General features: G+C 42.1%; 1 long non-coding RNA gene across 1 annotated transcript in view; it reads right to left on the bottom strand.

Annotated features, from left to right (window-relative positions):
- LINC03007 (long intergenic non-protein coding RNA 3007) overlaps window positions 1-17,904 on the bottom strand; it is a 154,773-nt gene that overhangs the window by 61,643 nt on the left and 75,226 nt on the right. Inside the window, exon 2 of the long non-coding RNA XR_008526978.1 lies at window positions 1,481-1,707. This is a non-coding gene — a long non-coding RNA (long intergenic non-protein coding RNA 3007). The remainder of the gene's footprint in view (window positions 1-1,480; window positions 1,708-17,904) is intronic.

The raw sequence follows: 17,904 nt of genomic DNA, 5'->3' as shown, positions 1-17,904 counted from the left end.
CAGGACCGCTCCGGCTCACAGACAGTCCCCATATCCACAGCCCCCTCCCCGATCTGATTAACAGCCTGTATAAACATTCAGCCAACCAGAACAGCGGCCAGTGCACAATTTGGTCAGTCATAAAACTGCCAGCCAAACACAGACACAGGGGGTTTATGCAGAAATCTTAATTTGGGGGAAATGATCAAAACTGAGACAACATGGCCCCCACGGAGATCAGGAAGGGCTAACCTTTATTTTTATTAATCCCACCCCACCTCCCAAATAGCAAGGGATGCTATCACCACTGAAGGTAAAATGCTTAATAAAATGTCCCTGAAATGCAGCATTGCAGAGGGAGCATGGTCAGGAGCTCCACCCCTGAACAGCAAAATCTAAAGGGGAAAAATAAACTTCTATTTTAAGGAGCAATTTTAAATGGTCTGAGATGTTTCCCTCTCAGCATGATGGAGGGAACGGATTCCCTCCATCAGCATGTTTTCTATTGATGCAAGAAAAACTAATATGTATTCTAATTGTGCAGAAATTGGTGAAATTTATACAAAGGGTGTTTTGTGTTTTTTTTTTTCCTTCCCACCATTTTCATTGCCCTTGGCAAAAGACTTTAGACCCTTCACATAATGGAAAATTCAAAATGTTCAATGTAAATCAAATAATTAGTAAGAAACAGGTTTTAAAAAGTTTTTTTTTAGAATACTCTCGCAAGATGGTGAACTTGTTTTTTCTGGCTTGGGACAGGATTTCATAGCTCACTTTTGAGACTATATGGTACCCAACTTTTAACAGAATTGAGTCTTTTAAATATTCTCTTTTCTGAAAATATGCTGGTGGTAATGACAGTGATTGAATTAGCTATAGCAAAAAGACATTGCGTTAGTCTAGTTCCTTTCTCCTCAATAGCTTTTTGCTAACTGGTTACCATAGAGCATCGGGCTTCACAGAAATTTTTCATAATTTTCACCTTTGTTCTAGTCTTGCTCCTTAATTTGGAATCTCTAATTTGTTTGAGAAAAAACAAAAACAAGAAAGCATGATCAGCCACCTTACCAATGCTCTCCCAGACCGGGTTACCCACGTCTTCCTTGGTATATCTAATTGTGCTCACAAGCGTTTATTTTTTCCCCTTGTAAGAAACCTGCATGCTTTTTTCTAGGTGGCTTTCTGCTAAAGAAATTAATAACGAAACATAATGCAAGCTCCAAATAAAATGAGAAAATGTATAGACATATCGAATAATTATTTTTTCCAGGCCTTAGGCAAACTACTTGCCATTTCATTTAATTCTCACAAAACCTATGAGTTGGGTATATGTATTATCTACACTTTTTTTTTTTGTCACAGATTAGGGAACTGAAGCACAAAGAGTTTCAGTAATTTGCCCCCAAGCCACATAGCATGTGAACAGCAGAGCAAGAGTACTAGCTCAAGCAGCCTAATTCAAGAATCAATCTACTGCCCCTCCTAGATATGATGTTATTACCTTTGTTGAGAGGTAAGTACGTCTCAGATCCTTAGGGTCATTGCAAAGAGGTGGACAAGGAGCCCTCCATGATGATTTCACTTAGGTAGTAAGTGAGGTAGCCTGGTGAATCTAAGGAGCATCAGTTTCAGAGTTTGAAAGCTATGGGTTTCTTCGCAAGCTCACCACTGATTAGCTGCAGGACCTTGGAAATGTTTACTCACATATCCCAGCTTCTGTTTCCTCATCTGCAAAAAAGAAAAAATTTTGTGAGAGTTAAATGGAATGTCATTTTTTTTTAATGCTTCACAAACATATAGAAGATTTTCAAGTCTTCTTTTCTCTCCCCAAGCTAATCCATTTATATCACTTTGTGATCAGTTTTAATCATTATAACATTACAAATATACTTTATGAAATCACCTTTCTAGGGTATAGCTTGATGAAAGGATTTCATATCTAATACAAAATTTTAAACCGAATATTTGGGTACATTTTTTTAAACTCATTGGATCACACTAAATTGTAGATACTCTAAAAAATGAGTTAGGTCTCCTAAGTATGGCTGAAAAGTAGGCACATTTGCCTTCACTCCAAAAACCAGCAAGATAATTTCTAACATTCATGAATGTTCATTTCAAAAGCATATGGCAATTGCACATGGGCTACTCTTTGGTCAGCAAGTTAAAGAAGAGCAGAGATGTCAAAGAAGCTTCCTCTCTGATATCATCCATCAACTGATGGTTGTTGGACCTTCTCTGTCACAGCCTGCCTTCAACCGATTCTCTCTCATTGCTGGAAAAAGGGAAAAATGAGCAAAAACTACAACAAGCAATAATTCAAATCATTGCCCAAAATGTTCTTCCAACTCTGTGAGTTACATAACCTTAACCTATCTTGAAAACCACAGATTTCCATCTCCTTGGGATGGCAGAAAGCAACAGAATATTCTAAATGACATTTTCAGGTTTACGGGTTTGACATATCTTTCAAAACATTTCCGAGTTTTCCCCACTTCATTCCCCAACACCTCCCCAGGAGCACTTGCAGAGAGCAGGCCTAATGTTTTTATGATAAATTAGTTGTCAATATATAGACAAGTTACTTTTTCCAAAGCCTCTTCGAGCAGAAGCATATTCTACTTCCTCTCAAAGGCCCTAGAACTACCTGTGTACTGGCATGCTCACAAGAAAATTTTTATTCACAAGAATAATCTGTTGAAAGGAGGATAGATTTTCAAATGGAGTTTCAAATAATCCTCACCTTTGAGATCATCTGTGCTCACGGCCCAGTATTTTCACAAGATGAAATGATTTACAGAATCAAGCCTGGAAAAATTGGAGGGCAACTCCAAAAGGCAAGAACATGTTGCCGAGTCAATCATTCATCCTGCCAGGGAAACTTTTGTAGTTTCCAAACTGTTATGAGACACCACTCTCTATCCAGGGCAGAGGAATCGTTGAAAAGGCAGGAGGTATGCTGGCCACACAGCCAGCATGGAGAGCTGGAGTTTTTGGCAGGGCACTTCCACCCCAAAAGCAGACAGAGTCCTGGAAGGGCGTTCATGTAAACAAAGCAGGGAGATAGCTTCAACTCTGCAATGAGGCGCAACCTTTCCCAGATCAAAGCTTGGATCACAGAGACAGCCCTGAAGAACTGAGCGTCCTTTCTGGAACATCCAACTCCAGGGGAGAGACTTGAACTGGAGCCACAACTTTGCCACCTGTAGCCAATGACTTGGCACACGAAAGCTCTCACAGGGTGGGGAGCCTGCAGCTGCTCCCACAACAGAAGATCAATGGAAAGATAAGACAACACAGGGAAGAAAGTTTTCTTACTCAAGATACTGAAGCTGAGATCACTTAACTAAAGCTTGTGTCCAGGCAACCCAAGTTCTCTATGCAGTGTTGAAAGGGGATGGAAATCAGTACAGGGTCATAAGCTCTGAAGCCAGGTTGCTGGGGCTTTGACTCTCTACTCTGCGTTTACTAGCTGTACGACCTATGCCTCAGTTTCCTTACCTTCAAAAGGACCTAATAGTTCCTCCTCTGTAGGATTTAATGAGTGACTGGGACACTAGAAAGCTCTCAAAATGTTGCCGTTATTATTTGAAGTTACACAGACCTGGGTTTGAACCAGGTTTGGCTACTTAGCACTTTTGTGAAGTTGGAGAAATGACAATCTTTGGGTGAACTCCCCAAGGGTAAAATGGATGTTAATACGGCCCTTGCAGTATTGCCATGGTGATTTAATTTTGTATGACACACAGTAGGCACTCAGTAATTGGCACTTCTGATTATTTTCATTTTTCCTGGTTTCCGACAGAGAAACCTGACAGGACTGGTGAGACTGCAAGAAACATAGCCAGTAAAATTTAGGATCCTCTTAAGTCCCCAAAGCTTCATCCATATGCAAAAGAGATACATCCCCAGGGAAGACTGGGTCCTGGATGTTTTTGAATACACAACTTATTTTATTTTAAGAGCAAAAAGAGAACCTGGAAGTGTTCCCAAATTTAACATCTGCAGGCAGATAGGATGACGAAATGTATTAGTACTGAGGAATAACTTTCTCCTGTCTTCTTGGAAAACATCTGGGGTATTACCCTCCCCTCCACTCATTCGCCCACCTCTTACCCCAAAGCTGACTCTCAGCCGACAGTTTATCAGCAATAAATGGAAACACCTGTGTGGCAGATAAGGCCAACTGAGTGTGATCAGCTGAGGAAACCTTAGGGACACGTGCCACTCAATATTTCTTTTTCCATGCCAGGCAGGGCAGAAGCACAATCTAGCCTGTGACAGATGGCAAGGTTCACTTTCTCATTCATTCATTCATTCAGTCATTCATTCAAAACAACCTCAGGAGGTCAGCAGGCCCAGCTCCCTGCCTGAAATAGGTCAACGCCTGGGCCACCAGGTGAATTAGAAGGCTATTGATCCTGCTTTTAACCACATCTGCAAAAAGACTTCTAGAAACTAACTCTGTGTCTTGTTCAAATCTTTAATCACCCTTTCTTTTGTGAAACCAAACCCCCTCCAGCTACAATTTCTCATCTTTATAGAGATGAGAAATATCATCTTTTGTACCCTGTGGCCAGTCAAAAAGTATTTTTATTGCCATCTCTGCTGCAATAACCTCCCCAAACTTGAAAACTCTAAATCCTGTTTTCTTCCCATGTCCCCACACCATATTAAACAATCCCCACCTCCTTTGCTCTTTCTTCAAAGGTCCTACTCGTCTACCTTTTAATTAGCTTGTTTCTTTTCTCTCAACTCATTCCAGCATCTACACATCATTTAGAAACCAAAACTTGACACAGAACTCTAATCGTTGACAAGAGATGTAGCTGCTATTAAAGTGAAAATGATCCAGTGTGTGTTTTCACAAAGCCGCTACCTGGACCCCCAAGCAAGTTACTTAACATTTCTGTTTCCTCACCTGTAAAGCTGATTCAATCATAAAGAATTAGGTCTGTGAACATGACATTAGGAAGACCTACCAGCAGCCGGTAGTCTGTAAAAGGTAAAAGTACTTCTTTTACTTCCTAAAAGAAGTAAGTTCAGAAAGACACATAGAAATTAACCAGGTCAAGAGAAGAAAGCAATCCTACCAGAGGCAACTGTGTGTGCAAAGGTCCTGAGGCCTGACCTGAGGACCAGGATGAGTAGATCCCAGAGAACAAGAAGAGGGTTGTGAAATGAGGCTGGTGAAGGAGGTAGAACCCAGATAACACAGGGCCATGTAAGCCAGGATTTTGGTCTTTTTTTTCAAGGCACTGGGAAGATGATGAAGTTATAAGCAGATTTACATATTTTTTAAAGGCTCCTGGCTGCAGAATAGGTTGGACACAGACAGGATGTGGGGAGAGTAGGAAGCTCTCCAGGTAACCCAGGAATGGGACTGTGAGAGCTCGGACTACAGTGGCATTTGTGAAGATGAAGAGACGTGGCTAGATTTGGAAATGAGAATTAACAGCACTTCACTGATTCACTGAATATGGCAGTGAGCGGGAGGGAGGTGTCCAGGGTGCTGCCAAGTGTCTGATTTGCTCATCTTGGATTCTTGGATGGCGCTGCTGTTTACTGAGGTGGAATGCTGGGGGAGGAACGGGTTTGAGGAAGAAGGCATGAGTTCAGTGTTTGGACATGCAGAGTCTGAAGTGCTGTGAGATGGCCAAGTCGAGATGTGGAATAGGCCATGGGATTTATGATTGGGAGCTCAGATGAGAGCCTAAGCTGGAGATATAAATTTAAGAGTCACCAGCATATAGATAATAATTAAAACCATGAATACGGACGAGGTCACGGAGGGAGGGTGTAGAATGTGAAGGAAAAGAGGGCAGCGTATCAAGCCTTGAAATTCTCCAATATTTAATGGTAAGCAAGAGGAGAATGAGCCAGGGAAGATATTGGGGAGAGTCCCAAGAGGTGGGAGAAAATCAGGAAAGAGACCGGGGAGAGTCCCAAGAGGTGGGAGAAAATTAGAATGTCAGGTCATGGAATCCAAAGGAAGAGGATGTTTTAAGAAGAAGGTGATGACAACAGAGATGCACAGAATGGCCAAGCAGGACCCATAGAATGTGACGTGTCAGGAAGTGAAGTGTGGCATTTGTTTATCCTTAAGGATCTCATGTAGGTTACATTCCTGTGGGATTTTTAGGATTGTGTGCGCTCCTGGGTTTTGTTAACTCGGAATTTTTCCACTTTTCCTATGCACAGCTAAGGCTTACTGTTGCATGTTATGACTGAACTTTCTATCCAACGTGATCAGTTTAGCAACACCAGGGTTATATCTCATCTATCCAGATGCTTCTGCTGTTCAGACTGCAATCAAGAATTAGGAAAAAAGCAAAAAATCTCAATGATTCTTGCTAAAGTCCTGTCAATAATATTTGTGTGTTTACTAATAGAAGCCTTTATTTAGCTTTCACTGAGAGCTATTTAACCTTTACACGTTTTACAAGGATCAATGTTCGGTTTCTCAATCCACAGTAAAATGGAAAAAAACCTGTGGGCAGGGGCCAAGGTGGAGGAGGAAGACCAAGAAGGAAGGTCACTGAGGCATGCGAAAATTGTTACAGTACAGTCAGTCCTCATTAGAAGTAGATGAAAATCTACAAAAAGCAGGCAAAAGAACCACAAAATTACAGCAGTCTGAGTCCATTTAGTGAGGGGTAAACACACCTTAGTCCTCAGTAACCTTTGGAGAAAACATCACAATATACTGCCTGTTAATAACGCAGTAACCAAGGAAATTTTAAATAAATGCTTGCTACGTTAAAATAAGTGGGGGAAGCCTATCATGTGATTTTCTTTTCTGTCCCTTGTATTTTCCATAAAGTGGTTTTGAGAACTATAGGCTCAATCAGTTTCAAGTTAAATTTTTGGGTAAGAATTCACTCTAGGAGGTAATGTACACATCAGATTGTTCGGGGATGTTAGGATTGACCAGAGGGCTCCGGGATCATCAGCCTTATCCAATAGAATATTTCCTGTTGGCCTTTCACCTAATGGTTTCACAGCTATTAAATATGGTCCCCTAGATGTATCATTTCATTAGATATTAATACATTCAGAATGTGGCAAACTCTACGGTGCAAATAACTTAGTTTTTTAAACAAATAAATTGCAAGGAAAAAAGCCAGCGGGAAAGGGAAGCTACAGATTAAAATATATTTAAGAGACACAACAACCAAATCCAGTGTATAGGTTTGTCCTGCTTATTAGTAAATGGACATTTATTAATTAACTGCAGAAATTTTAAAACTGACTGGAAATCCAATCCTATTTTTTAGGTGCAATGACAGCATGGTAATTACACATTTTTTAAAGTCCTTATCTAGATACATACTGAAGGATTTGTAAATAAAATGACATGATGTCTGCTATTTGCTTCAAAACAATGCAGTGGATGGGGTGGTGGGCCATGGAAGAACAGGGCAGAGGGCTTGGGGAGAGAGGAAATCAGATCAGCCTTGAGCTGCCGTGAAGGCTGGATGATGGGCACCTGTGGGTTCTTGGTGCCATGCTCTCTACTGTGGATGACTTCTTGAAATTTCTCTAACAAAAAGCTTAAAAATAGGGAGAAAAGGCCAGGCATGGTGGCTAACGCCTATAATCCCCGCACTTCGGGAGGCCCAGGTGGGCAGATCACCTGAGGTCAGGAGTTTGAGACCAGCCTGGCCAACATGGTGAAACCCCATCTCTACTAATAACACAAAAGTTAGCTGGGCATGGTGGTGGGCACCTGTAGTCCCAGCTACTTGGGAGGCTGAGGCAGGAGAATTGCTTGAAGCTGGGAGGTGGAGATTGCAGAAAGCCGAGATCACGCCATTGCACTCCAGCATGGGGGACAAGAGTGAGACACCGTCTCAAAAAATAAATAAATAAATAAATAAATAAATGGAAAAAGTCATTTCTTCTTCATCTTGTTATTTTGGAAGAAAACATTTCTAAACATCTTCTTCAGCAGGGTAGACTGAACAACACTAAAAACAGATTATTTGGAAAGTCCAATGGTGAATACAAAGATAAATTAAGAAGAAGCATACCTTGGAGTAATGGAGGTGTGACTATATTATTACCTCAGTAATTGAAACAACCAAATTGAAGCCAGGCGAGAAATCACTCCACACTATGACGGGTTAGAGAGCTCCAATGCTTCAATTAGAACTGATTTCTAATTGAAACACTGATAAACTTCAGGCAACAAAACCCGCTTCTGTCGCGCCTCTGTGACTCTGTTCCGAAAGATAGGGTCTGTGACTCAGTGAGCTCCTGTATGAAGTCCAATCCCCCTACACTTCTCCTTCCTTTGCTCTATGTTCCTCTGCTCCAGAGAAGTCACCCATTCATTTGCTAACTTAGGAGTGGCAATGCCAGTAAATATTTTGAGAAGTTTTAGGGAAAACAAATATTTAAAATGAAATTCAAACTATTATGGAATGGACTCTTCACTTTCAAGCCATCAACTCTCTTTCCTTCATACCTGGTCATGTGGTTCCCATCCAGATCCACCGTTTCCCCCTTGGGCTCCCTGGCCTACCTGCTTCGACAAGGGGAAGGCCACCATGCTGCCCTCTGCAGCTCCCTGGGTGCAGGGAGGACAGGTTGGCCAGGCAGGGAACCGCAGGCAAGGGCCTGTGACTGACTGACTTTTTGGTGCATAGTCATCTGGGTTGCATATGTCTGAAGACTTCTGGGGTTTCAGGGCACATCAGGGTCACTGGAGACGGCCAGTTCAGAGAATACCCAGCATCTGAGGTTTTTGCCCCCTCTCTGCTTGTGTTTTTACCTGCACCATTTCCTGAGCTCGATAAGCCAATCACCCACTGAATTCCTATTCATCTTTTAAGAGCTCACCTTCACCATCACCAAATCCTCAGATCTTTTCCCAACCTGCTCATCAGAGCTAAGGGACCCTTCCTCTCCTTCCAATAATTCTCTGCTTGTAAAGTTCTTATAAGATTTAGGTATCTAGGGAACCAACTATTTGGTGAACTCATCGAGGGCTGGACTGTGTCTCATTCACCTGTGTATCCATGCCCCGAGTCATACCCATCCCTAGACAGTGCCTCATGTTCACCCCTGTGCATGTGAACAGGACACATGAGCTCTGTCCATAGCTCTCCAACCCCCTTCCACCACTTGTCTCTAACCAACCCCCTTTGCCTCCTTCCTGCTACCCCTCCTTTTCCATACCACCACTTTCCCACACCATCTCTTTCTTCCCCTGAATCAAGAAGTGAGAACATCAGGAAAGAGAGGGATCAATTTCATGCCAGAGTCTCAGGCTGTCTCCACGGATTTTCCCATGCCAGACCATTTGGCTAGTGATTGCTGAACTAGATGAGAATTCTCAGCCCTACCCAGGAGTCCTCCAGCTCCCACTGCCTCATGGGCCCATCACAGCTTTCTGGATCAACAAACCCCTCCTTCAGTCAATAGGAGCTTTGTGAACTAAACAACAGATGCCACAGGGCCTAGAAGGCAAATAAATATGGTTATTCAACATTTTATCGCACTGTGCGCAATTCAGGAAATTCAATTATGGTCTCCCTAGCAACAGTAATGCAACTTCAGGCCTGGTACACAGGCCTTGTTTTCTGGTGCACAAGGGGGTGACCTTCACGCCTTCACGTGGATGGAGACCATGCAATCTGGCTGACTTACAATTGCCATGGGAAACCTCAGTGAGTCTTCCTCCCAAATCCTATGCTTCCAAATTCGAAGCTGATTTTCAGCATTTGGTATAAAGACTCGGGCGGGGGAAGGCACTAACATAACTCCAGACAAGTATAGGTAGTTAAGCATCAAAGGCACAGATCCAGACGCTGGATATACTTGAGACACAGAATGTCTGAACAAGACTCTCAGAAAACGAAGTGTCAGGATCAGACCTGCCTACTGTTCTATTGCCTAGAGCAGGGGTTATTAACTTGGGGTCTGTGATGTCCCCAAAGAGAGACTGATGGCATGGTGGTTGGGAGCATGGATTCCAGTGCCAGACTTCACAGGTTCAAATCCTATTTAGCTCTTCCATTTATGGAGCTATATGACCTTGGGCAAAGGACTCACCCTCCCTGTGCCTCAGTCTCCTCATCCATAAAATAGGGGTAACATTATTGGGAGAATTCCAGGTTATTTGATTAGTTTTGCTTTGGAGCACAGAGTAATACTGGACCTCTAGGCAGGATTTACTAATGACAGCACTTAGCTATTTTGCATGGCCCCACTTGTAATCCTGTGCCTGAGCCAAGTCAGAATTGGGACATGTCACATATGGGCTCCCTTGAGTTTGTTCTTTTTTATTTTCTGAGCAAACCATATTTCTTTTTCCACTCCTCACTCCTCTGCGAACTTTAATTAAGCCCTCTCCCATCTAGAGAGCCAGGCGAGGGTTAGGTTTTGTTTTTGAAAAGCCTCACAAGCTTGCACAGCAGCAGGTTTTGCCACAGTTTGACAGTTCCAGTTCAGCTCGGTGCGGCTGATTTATAAGACACTGAGCTCATTGGCTTTGTCCTCTGTTCTCTCCCAGTCATTTCTCAATCGAGTTGCCCTGGCTGGAAACATCTGAGAAAGAAATTTACTGAGAGATGCACAGACAGCCTATTCACATTTCATAACTTTTCAGGAGCCTTCCCCGAGAGGAGCCAGCGGTAGCCAGTTAACTCATGCACAATCCCTAGCTAGTGTCCCTGCCCCCATCACTCCACTCACCGGTACAGACAAACCCAGGTCCCCTCCAAACTCGGCTTCTTTGACTCTAATGCTAAGTGATGTAGCTATCACAGCACACACTGTTCTTAGACCTCGCCCAGCCTCTCCTGTGATAGCGGGATTAGACAGGGAAATATGAACGGAAGGCACTCGAAGGATTTAGTGATTTAATTGTCTGAGCACTTAAAAATTCAGGATTAATTCCACTTAAGTGCAGTTGTTTCTTTCTCATTAACAGGGATCTGTTTAAAATAATTTATAGAAACAGGAACCTAATGGAGGCTCAAAAGTAGCCTTTGCGTGACTTATCAACCTTGCTTTCCCCTTCTCCTCTAGCCAGCCCCTCTCCCCGCACCAATTTGGTCTCAACATATAGAAACCTCTAATCTGAAACTGGTGTTTCCCGCTAAACCCTCCATTTGTGCTTGAAGTAATTTGCAATGGCCACTTTCTGTGTCTTGTTCTCAGATGTGTATTCGTCAATTAGTGCAATGTCACAGCCGTGTGTAGTTATTGTAACTCCAGCTGTGAGCTGTTAATAATAAACTTGCCCACAGGACAACCCTGTCATATGGTTGATGGTCAATCAAGACTAAAATATGCATTAGGAGGAAAAAAAATGCTCCTGTTAACAGTGAGTGGGTGGAGGTCATTGGTTAGGATGCTGGCATGTAGCTGCCCAGTTTGGGTTAGTGTCGTGTCGTCGGCATCCTTGACTCGCTCCCACTCTACGATGTTTGTCCTGAGACACAAAGGCGTGATAACTAAAATGACACAGCTGGAATCAGAAGACAAGTAGACAAAACATGGTGAAATGTAGAATATGGGTCAGGGAATAGGGATTTGTTGAAAAGAAACATAGCTCAGATTCTTTAGTAGGAAAAGAAGACAGATCTGCGTTTTGGTCATGGGAAATGATCTGTGGGCTACAAGACAAATTTTATTTAATGGGAGTTTTGAGGCAAATAAAAACAAGCTGAATTGTGGCAAATGAGTGATGAAGGAACAGTCACCCACTTGGGTGATTCCTATTAATTTCCTTCACAGGATCACAGGGTGTTTTGATTATTTTAGTTCAGTTTTAAATTTTGGTTTTCCAAGGGGTGGCTGTGAGTGGGGAGACTCTTGGCAAATAGATGAACCTTGACTTTTGTTCCTAGATATCTGCCCCAGTATGAAAATCAAATGGCATTTACTTGTCTCGATGGCTAAACTGCTACTTACTCATCTCTATGTCAGTTTCATCTGCAATTACTAAGAACCGGTACAGAATGGTAAAAAGCCATGCCAACTGTCTCAGTCAGTCCATGCTTTTTTGTGTGTTTAAATAAGTTCTCAATACAATATCTATCACAGATAGCATTTCATAATACCCTGAAGGCCACACTCTGAACAATCTCCAGTCTCTTCACTACCACAGGTCTCTGTTCAACATTTTCTGTTAATAACTGAAAACCCAGGGAGGCCAAGGCAGGTGGATCACCTGAGGTCAGGAGTTCAAGACCAGCCTGGGTGACATGGTGAAACTCCATCTCTACTAAAAATACAAAAATTAGCTGGGCATGGTGGTGCGTGCTTGTAATCCCAGCTACTCAGGAGGCTGAGGCAAGAGAATCACTTGAGCCCAGGAGGCAGAGGTTGCAGTGAGCCGAGATTGTGCGTGCACTCCAGTCTGGGTGACAGAGCAAGACTCCATTTCAAAAAATAAAAATAAAAAAAAACTGAAAACCCAGGTTAAAGCAGTACATGCAACTTTTTCTTTGAATTCAAGCATTCCATTGCCTCCTTAAAAAACGACACTTTTTTCCTCCTTTCTTTATCTTTTTTTTCTGTGCTGTTCAGGAAGTGAAATGATTCAATTCCTACCGAGGTTTCTTTTTCACAGAAAGAATGAAATATTTGTCCTCTACTAAAAACAGAAAAACTTTTAATTGGCATTCAAAGGGTAATCACACAATAAAGGCCTTATTAAAAGCCTGGAGCCCTGTTTACTCACTGTGGAGTCTGACTTGATTATTTGATAATTAGAAACACCCTGCTAATGACTGGACTGGAGTCTTCCCTAAGGGAGTGCCCCCTTCAGGGAACGCATTATTTGTGACTACACTTTTGTCATTAAGAAGGTAAATTACTCACTTCTCTTTCCTCCCATATTCTTTCCAGATTTGCCTGAAAATTGTGGGAATCCAGAGAAGACTGCCCTGTCTGGAGATACCCACACACATGCACATGTGCACACACATACATGCAAGCTTCTCCTCCATCCCAGTTAGTTGGTTGCTAGGGGTTTGCTGAATTTCCTGTCATTCTGAGGCTGTTCACTTGCTCAGTGGTTCTCAGCTGGGTGCTTGGCAATGTCTGGAGTTGTGTTTGGTTATCAAACTGCAGAAAGGAGAGGGGCTACTGGCATCTGACGAGTGGAGGTCAGGGATGCTACTAAACCTATAATGCATAGAACCCCACCCCCCCCACCCCCCACCTCGGCAAAGAATTATCTGGCTCAAAATGTCAACAATGCCAATGCTGAGAAATACTGCACAAATGATCAATTTAGTTTGAGGTGACATGATCGATCTACGGGTTAATGTTCAGAATGAAAGCAATGAGACAAAGGGGTATCAAATTCCTCTTACATCATTTTCCCTTCACCCCACCAAAAAATTATACCTGATCCACCCCAATTCTGCCTTAGCCAGTTTTCCGTATGATATTGTAAGGTGGGGATCAGCAACCTACAGCTTAATGCATCTGCCACCTACTTTTGTACAGCCAAAAAGCTATGACTGCTTGTTACATGTTTAAATGGTTGAGCGGAAACAAAATGAATATTATTTGTGACCCATGAAAATTATGTGAAATTTAAATTTAATGTCCATAAATAACATTTTACTGGGATCCAGCCACACCCACTTGTTTACATATTGGCCATTGTTACTTTTGCAACATAGCAGCAGATTAATTTTGACAGAGACTATACGGCCCCCAAAGCCTAAATATTTACTATCTGGCCCATGACAGAAAAGGTTTGCTGGCCTGTACTATAAAACCCAAAACAAATTATGTGCCCTGCACAAAAGACAGACTCAATGATTCCTGGAGGTCCCAGGTCCCACAGTGATTAGGAAAGGTGCGTAAATAACACTGCACTGTTTCTACATTTGCTACCCTCAGATATCACCAGATTGGTGGGAGGTCACTTACACACAAGTTATTTGTTTTTCTTATCTTACCACAGTTATAACTTTCTTGCCCCAATAAAACTCATCATGTGGTTTCAAAGCTGGGCTTTCCTCTCAATTTCCTTCCTCAGCATTAGCCTGAATTTAGGATACAAAACCAGAGAGAGAAGGCAGAAGGGTCTGATTTATCCTCCAACTGGATCCTCAGCCATGAGTAATTGAAAGAAAAACATAGGTGCACCCTAGCCGCAAATTCTCAGACATTCCCTGACTCCCCGCCGAGATTGACAGTCCTCTCCCTATTTCAGAAATAGTTTGCACATCCAACAGGAGCATTCTCCTGCCCCAGAAAAAAAAGGGTATTTAGGGATGTTACCCACACAGACAGAAAGAGGTTAGCTGGAACAGGGTTCTACAAACACAGGGGTTAGTGCTGTTTAACCTCACCAATTTAAAATGTAAAGGAATACACTCAAAAAGCCTGCCCCTGGCACTGTGCATGCCAAAGGGGTTAAGCAGCCCCACATGCATATATTCCAGTTTGGAGACATGACAAGGACACACATAGAAGGCTGTGAGGATGCAGAAGAGGGAGAGATCATTTCTGGATTTGGAGATGATAGTGATAAGGAGGAAGTGGAGCAAGAGGAGAGCATCATCATTTATTGGTGTCAGAAACTACTCTGAGTACTTTACATAGATCTTCACTGTAACTCAAAATGTTGATAGTGTTCAACCCGTTTTGTAGATGGAAAAACTGAACTTCAAGACGTTAAGTAACTTGCCTAAGGGCACAGAGCCAGTAAGGTAGTGGAGCAAGGATTCGAAGCACATCTGCCTGACTGCTCTTCTCCATGTTGAGGGGATTTTATCATTGAGAAAGTAAATTACTTCTCTTTCCTCCCATTTGCTTTCTAGAGTTTTTGCCTAAAAATTGTGGGAATCCAGGGAGGACTGCCACAGCAGAGGCAGGATATGAACAGGCCTGGATGAGTAGGATACAGATTGGAAAACTAGAGGGAAAAAAAAAATTCTTAATAGGATACAGGGATATGAATAAAAGAACAACTCTGGAATGGGTGTGTTACATTAGGGATGGTTCAGAGATGGAATAGAGGAGTCTCTTGGAAGCAGAGTTTACACAGGGCAGATAATACTGGAAAGATTTGATGAGGCCCAAACATTGTCAAATGTAACCATTGTTAGGAATTGATTTTGCAAAGTCTTGACAATTGACATTGAGTCCATGTGGAAGGAATGTGCTACAGTAATAGCAGCTTTATTCATGACTGCCAACAGTTGCAAGCAACCAAGATGTCCTTCAATATGTAAATAGATCAAACCAGTACAACCATATGATGGTTGTACTTATTCAGTGATGAAATGAGCTATCAAGCCACCAAGAGACCTGGAGGAAACTTAAATGCATACTGCTAAGTGAAAGAAGTTCATCTTAGAAGAACTAAGAAAGAAGCTACATACTGTGTGACTTCAACTATATGACATTTGAGAAAAAGCAAAACTGTGGAGACTGTAAAAAGACCTGTGGTTGTCAGCAGTTACAGGAAGAGTAGGATGAAGAGGCAGAGGAATTTTAGGGCAGTGGAACTACTCTGTACAATACTATAATGGCAGATATGTGTCATTATACATTTGTCAAACCCATAGGACGCACAACACAGAGAATGAACCCTAATGTAAACTATGAACTTGAGTTAATAATATGTCAATCTTGGCTCATCAATTGTAACAAATGTGCCACACTAATGCCAGATAGTAAAAACAGGGGAATTTGGGGTGGGTGGAAGAGGGGACATATGAGAACTGTACGTACTTTTGGTTCAATTTTTTCTGTAAACTGAAAACTGCTCAAAACAAATGTTAATTAAAATTTTAAAAGGTTACTGGACCCGGATTCTAGACCTGTCTCTGACTTTGAGCAAATCACAGCCTATCTTGTGGACCAAGAGATTAGTGCATGACCCACTGCCATAGGACATCCTATGACTGGAATAATGTATATTTGTCCAACTTACTCTTTTCATTGAAGAGTGAAAGAGAGATGGAGGGTGCTTGGGCCTCAGGCTCATGAATGTAAGCCCTGAGGGTTTCTGGGTATTTGCAGCAGTGGATCAGGATCCATAAGATCACTTCCCTTTAGCACATGAGGTCACTTTGCATTTAGAGGCCCCAATACCAATGTGTTTGTGGTGTGGTCCTTGTTTGTTTAGAGTGGTTACCAAATCCCAACTTCTTCAAACATTTTTTAAAGTGGTGATTATTTTGCAGCATGATAGAAACTGACACCCACACAATGTGTTGACTTTAATGAAGTAGATGTGAGAATTAAAACATCTTCCCTTCCACACCCAGCTTCTGAGCTTGTGTGCTGAGCTGCCTGACAGAAAGTTGGCCTCTGCAGGCCCCGCAGCTGCCATAGAAATGGCAGCTCTCAGCAGTGTGTCCAGGATGTACTAATACTTACCGGAAGAGGCGGCCTCTGGTGTCACTGAGTCCCCACTCACCTCATGTGACTGCTGCTTCCCAGCCTGCTTCACAGAGTTGGCCCAGAGGAGGGTGTGGTCTGAGCTTGCATCAGAGATCTGGTTTTACCTTAATCCCTCAAAAATCACAATTATATTTAGCGGATCTCAGCAGGCATACTATAAACGATAAAAACCAACCTTTAAGGATACTGTTCACAAAGGATGTAAATGCTAAGTAAGATGGGTAATTTAACTTTACATATATATGGATGGAAACATATTTGGCTTTTAGCTTGTGCCTGAATTTTCTACATATACAAACACACATATTTTTTAAACAGTTTGGGTACAGAAAATAATATCACCAACTTTTACTTGTGTGTGAACTTTGTAGACACAAAACTTAAACAGATGTGCATGTTTATGATTTTTAAAGATGCACACATGTAAAACATTCAATAGTATATTTGTTCACACAGTTGATTTAATTGAAAGACCGTGTATTTACATGTTTTAATTGTGTTATGTGAGACAGTGCTACGTATATTATGTATGTTGACATTTATGATTGAAAACCAAGTGGCTCAGTAGAAGTGAGTTCTTCATGTGTTTTGAAACCGTTCCAGACCTAAAAGTTATGCACCACTTAGGAAGGGGTAAGGAATAGGAGGGGAGCTGAATGTGGATTGATTCCAAAATACTTCATGAAGGTAAATCATAAGAAATTAAACTTAAAATGCTTAAATTCCCGCTCCACACAAATCGCAAAATCTGAGGCTATTTTTCTCATTCAGAGAAAGCAAGCAGCCTTCTGCTTCTGTTGACGTGTGACATTTGAAAGAAGAGTGGAGTCTGGGACTGGGGACGGGAGGTGGGCAGACGTCTATGGAGGCTCCTCCATCCAACATTTCTCAACGAGGATTCCAGGAGGCCCAGCCTGTAAATGCTTGTATTGTCTTCCCACTCTGCAGTCACGGACAGCTGAACATTTTGCTTGGTACGTCCACAGAAGTTTTCTTCTTGCATGCAAGATTTGGGGTTTTAATACCCGCTGTGTTTGGAAAAATTCTAAAATCAGAAATGATGTGGTCTGAAGTGTTGACATGTTTGGCCCCATATGGACTACACAGCTCAGAGAAATGAAGTGGCACATTTATCAGGTCTCAAGTTTGGGGTCCTATATAGATTTATTTGAGCCACACTGGCCAGAGGTGACTGAGCCTCTACAGTCCTTAACGTGCTTATATTTTTTATTGTCCTCTCCAGCTGTATAAGTGCCTCTGCCCTTTGGCACACAGTATTAACGGCACTGACAATTCTGCTCATTTCCCCTCTTTTTATCAGTAATTCAGCCTTATGAATCCAATAAATATCAGCCTAGGCTTGAATTATACATTGGTGAATTCTTTATCTGTCCTTTTGCTAGTTTTCCACAGCTTTGGGGCAAATTATCACACCTAGTGCGACATACTTGGCATGGAACAGTGTCCCTAGGGAAACTCTGGTAAAGTTATGAGGTCATATCAAGTCAATCTAGAAATACAAGCAGTAGTACCAAT

This window comes from Pongo abelii, chromosome 6 (assembly GCF_028885655.2).
Source record: "Pongo abelii isolate AG06213 chromosome 6, NHGRI_mPonAbe1-v2.0_pri, whole genome shotgun sequence".
NCBI classification, from domain to species: Eukaryota; Metazoa; Chordata; class Mammalia; order Primates; family Hominidae; genus Pongo; species Pongo abelii.
Note: the sequence above shows the minus strand (reverse complement) of the source record. Positions and strands in the feature narration are given on the sequence as shown.